This window comes from Psammomys obesus, unplaced genomic scaffold, assembly GCF_907164565.1.
Source record: "Psammomys obesus unplaced genomic scaffold, mPsaObe1.curated_primary_1811, whole genome shotgun sequence".
NCBI lineage: Eukaryota > Metazoa > Chordata > Mammalia > Rodentia > Muridae > Psammomys > Psammomys obesus.
The window spans coordinates 1,910,648-1,915,647 of record NW_026590062.1 but is presented as its reverse complement, the minus strand read 5'-3'; the positions used below and the strand labels follow the sequence as shown (position 1 = coordinate 1,915,647).

Below are 5,000 nucleotides of genomic sequence, written 5' to 3'. Positions count from 1 at the left end.
GTCCACAAACATATACACAAAATTAAATAATTTTTGTAATACTCAATATTTTTTTGAAAAGGGTCTCACATTGTCTAGCCTGGCTTCCAACTCACAATGGTGCACCATGCCTGGCTGCACTGATGAGAAGCAGGCCGCGCAGTCAGCCCGGTGTTCTCAGGCATTGGTTTACATTTATTTGCATTTATTTTTTATGTGTGAGGTGCCAGATCCTCGGAACTGGAGTTACAGGCAAATGGGAACTCCACGTGGGTGCTGGGAATTGAACTGGGATTCTCTGGAAGCACAGTCAGTGCTCTTAACTGCTAAGCCATCTCTCCAACCCCCTTCTCGGGTATTACTGATCACACGTGGCTGATCCTGTAAATGCCAAACTGAGGCTACAGGGGGCAGGGTGTATGGATGTGTAGACAAACATACACAGAGGCCAGGGATGCCTGCTTCCGGCAGGGAAGGAGTCAGGTGGAAAAAAGCATACTTGGCAAACTGGAGATGTCGATGACAGCTGAACAAACAGAAGACACTCAGGAGCCACAGAGGCAAAAGTGCTCACTGCCAAGTCTGCCTGAGTTCTGCCATAGTTCCCTGGAACTATGCGTGGAAGGAGAGAATAACCTCTCATAAGTTGTCTTCTGATGTCTATACATGTTCTGTAATATGTGTGCACCAGCTCACCCATAAACAAATATATTCGATAAAACAGTAAGGGAAAGGAAGGGTCTCAGAGGCCTGGCCACCCTCTCACTAGTTTGAAGAAGAGTCAGATGCTGCCACACAGGAGCACTGCCATGTCACCCTTGGTGGTTCTTGGTAACTGCATGAAGTTTCAGGAAGTGCCACTATGCAGATGAAGAGGGCCCACACCCAGCACTGAGTCACAAAGGAACTTCACCATCTACTTGACCGGATGTAGAGGCACTGGGTGACTGGCCCTGCACATGGGCAGCCTGCATCCCACAGGCTGGGGAGTTCAGACTCAAGAGGAAGGAAAAGGGAAGGCCAACCGAGGGAGCCCTGGCACTCCCTTCCCTGCTTCACTGCCCACTGTGACCTGAACATCTGTCACAGGCATCCTGCCATGATGGAAACTATGGGCCAAAAGAAACCTTCCCTTGCTTATGTCAGGTACCAGAGCAACAAAAGTCAGCCTGCCTCCAAAACCATACCCCCAGGACACTGCAAGCCACTGCCTCCCTGAGCCACACAGCTTAGCCCAGGAAGTCGAGCAAGGCGTGGGTGCTTCTCAGACCTTACAAAGCTGTCCTCGGGCCAGCAGGCCCGGGGCAAGAAGAAAATGGGTCCTTGCTCGTAAGAGCTCAGCTGAATGTTCTATCCATGTTGCCATGTATCTCTGTGCTGAGAATTACCCAAGTACACACCAACTTTACCAGAAGGGACCCCCAAACTGGTCTTTTTGTGAGCCTTTGCTGTGGGATCACAGGAGCTCAGAGGTGCCCACAGCAGCATGGGCATATTCTCCTGTCACACAGTCATGAGGGAAGAAGCCTATTCACTCCGTGTGAAGTAAGGCACAGACAGCAGCCTGTTTACTTTATTCAAATAATTAACTTCTTTTCTCTGTGAAACTGAGTAGGACTAAAGAATGGAGGAAAGCCCATATATTAAACTCTTAAATAGATCCTTTGAGGTCAAAGTCAAGGCAAGGAGAGGCACGGCTCACAGGTCTTGCTCCAAGAAATGAGGCCAACAAAGGAGCCTGTCCATCAGGGAAGATAGCAAATTCAATTCTTTAAAAAAAGTTCTCAAGGAGGAAAAAAATAGAAAATTCCCAAGTTTCCGAAGCTGAAGTAGTCTCTCTCTCCTCCACATCCGCCCTGGAGCAGAGGTTCCAAGTCTGTTTCCGCTGAGGGGTACAAACACTGCACTTCAGCAGGCCACGGCAACACTGACAGCAAGCAACGTGCTTGGGGTAGTCCGACTTCCATTACAGGGCGAGGACTCAGGCATCCGAGCTGCGCAGAGTCTGAGAGAGGGGAAGTGGTGTCAGCAGAGGGTGATGCTGAAATAGAGCATTTCTGTTTTTTGTTTTTGTTTTTTCATTTCTGAGACAGGGTCTCACAACATTAACACTGGCTGTACTAGAGCTCCATTGATAGAGCAGGCTGGCCCGGAACTCATAGAGGTCCAGCTGACCCTGCCTCCCGAGTGATGGGATTAAAGGTGTGATTAAAGATCCAATGCATAAAGTCCTCGCTTCAACAGCCCCACCTCCCAAAAATTATGTGTTAACTGAGTTTCAGAGAAGCAAGAGGTGTCGGCATCTGATCCAGGCCAGTCCACGGTGGGTTGGCTGGCGAGCCCTGTACATGGTATTTCATTTAAACTGTGAATCAGGGCTTTGGAAATGGACTGGTCCAGGAGTCTAACAGACTTGCAGGAAGTGAGGGGAGCAGGAGTTGGAGGGGAGCAGTGTTCTTGTCCAGGTTCTTTTCTTTGAAGTGAATCCCTCAGCATAGCTGCAGACAGTCACAGAGACTGGATGCCTGAGCTCAAAGTCCCTTTCCCTACTGTTCAGCAAAAGAGGCACCAAGAATGGCTCTGAAGGAGCCAAGTCTGCAAATGGCACTGGAGAATGTCAGCCACTGGCTAGGACATGGAGGGCCATAGGGTTCTCTGAAGGTGGGGGTGGAGCTGTGCCCCTTGTCTCAACCCCTCAGGCCACTCTTGGTGGAGTCCCACAATGATGAAATGACTGTGACAGCATTCGGTGTTTGAGGGTTTATCTTTATCTGGGAGGGTATGAGTCTCCACTAGGTATGGAGATAGCTTAGGACCCCCATCTCCATGGTCCTCCCTGCTCCTCCCCAGGATCAAAGAAGCCTCCTTTTGGTTGGTCTAGCATCCATGCCTACTGACCACACACTCCCCCCTCCAGAGCCCAGACTAAGCCTCCATTCTATAAATAGCTCTCTAGGCAGTCACCATGGAAACGAGATGGGGCTGGGCCTGTCCACCTTAGTGGACACAGCTGAGAGAAGGTTGAAAGGATGGGCACTTCAGCCAGGGCTGGGAGTCTCTGGGAGACGGGAGGAACGCTCACCTGGAAATCATGAACTTCCCAGGTGTGCGGAGGTGCTGTTCTGGTTCACCTGCTGGGAGACAAGCAGACGAAGGGGTCAAGGCCTAGTGGTAGATGAGGGGGTTTCCCTTTCCCTTCTCCAAGGCCCAGTCCTGGTCTCAAGGACCCACCAGAAAACCTGTCTCTTTCTCACACCCACGACAGACTGCACTCAGGACAGGGTGACTGTAGTTGTGTCCCTAGGATCTCCTAGGTGGCAGGGCCATATTTTGTTTGTATCCATCTGTTCCACCCTCCCAGGCCTCCACACCCCAGTGCTGACCCAGACTTAAAGCTGTAACCTGAGAGAACATGTTTTTCTTCTCACATGTCTCAGACACCTATAGACACTTGATTTTTGACAAAAATAAGAAAGGAAAGAAAAAAAAAAGTCAAAACCATATTTTGAGTGGTGCTGGTCTAATTAAATGTGTTTGACAAAAAAGAGGGGACATCTCATAAGATACTGTAAAATCCAGAACTCATGGGAGAAGCTCTTGAGCCAGTTTGGACAGGCATAATGACTTGACCCAAAAGGTCAGGACCCCACCCAGCAGACAGGTGGAATGCCAGGACAGCAGACTATGCCATGAAAGCATAATCAGCATAAAAATGTACACAGCAGGCCAACGAGGGCAACAGCAAAAAGCTGCTGTTCCCGAACTCAGATACTGATAATCTGACCATTAGAATGGCAACTGCCATGGGGGGAGGGGGGGCACACTTTATTTTTCTAAAATGAATAAAACACAGGCTGGGGAGATGGCTCAGTTGGTAAAGTGGCTGCAATGCAAGCATGATGACCTGAGTTCAGATCCCCGGGACCCACGTAAGATAAGGAGTTACAGAAGCACACGGCAGGGAGGGTGGAGGCAGGAGGGCCCCCGGAGCTCACTTGCCAGCTGGTGCAGCCCCAGCTGTCAGCCGTGGATTCGCTGAGAGACTCTGTCTCAAAATACAAGGTGGAAAGGGTGTGTGTGAAAGAGACTGAGGAGGACACCTGATGTTCACATCTGGCCTTATGAACCTGTAAACGTGTACAAAGACACACCCACCTCACACACAAAAACAAACATGTGCAAGGTCACTCATCTCAGGACCATCTCATCTTTTGAAAGGCAGCATCTTAGCCCCAAAAGAAGCCTAGGCATTTGTGGCAGAGCACAAGCGCATGCCAGAAGGCGGAAGCTATACTGATCCTGACACTGCATGGACCACCCCCAGGGCTATCTCAGGGACGGTGGGCCCAGCTGTGGGAGGCATGGGGCAGTGTGGTTCATGGCCACTTAGTCACAATACCCCATGACCCTGCAGCTCTCATTTCCTGACACAGAAAATGGTGTCTGGGGATGTGCTTGGCAACTGTCACTTGACCAGGATGGGGTTGAAGTTAGAAACAAAGTCTTCGGAGTCCATAGTCACCTTCCAGCCAGATGACAAGGGCAGGACAGCTTAGGAAAAGGACTCCAGAGATGGGCTGTAGCTATACTCACTTAGAGACTTCTCTGGCCCAGCCCTAACCAGGCTGTGTCAGGGAAATGTCATCCACCCACCCAGCCACCCACCCATTCAGCCATCATCCAACCGCCTACCACCCACCTACCCACCTATCGACTCATCTACCCACCCACTCATCATCATCCATCTACCAATCCATCATCTATCCATCCACCACCCATCCATCTACCCACCCATCCACCCATCAATCATCATCATCCATCCATCCACCCATCCATCCACCCATCGAGGGCAAAGTAGAGCAGCCATGGACCAACTGAGGTCCAACCAGGAAGACACAAAGCACAACCCCATCCTGGGCTCCTGGGCTTTCTAACCTGATAATATCCTTTCAGATTGGCTGGTGTTTTATAGTCTCCTTTCAAGACCTAGGAAAGAAGGTAAGTGTCATTGTGGGAAAAAA

At 50.2% G+C, this 5,000-nt stretch overlaps 1 long non-coding RNA gene across 1 annotated transcript; it reads right to left on the bottom strand.

Moving 5' to 3' along the window:
• Window positions 1–1,520: 1,520 nt before the first annotated feature.
• Window positions 1,521–4,966, bottom strand: LOC129675806 (uncharacterized). Its single transcript, XR_008719989.1, has 3 exons — window positions 4,915–4,966; window positions 3,062–3,113; window positions 1,521–1,984 (listed from the first exon to the last, which is right to left on the bottom strand). It is a non-coding gene; the product is annotated as an uncharacterized LOC129675806 (long non-coding RNA).
• Between the last annotated feature and the right edge of the window lie 34 nt (window positions 4,967–5,000).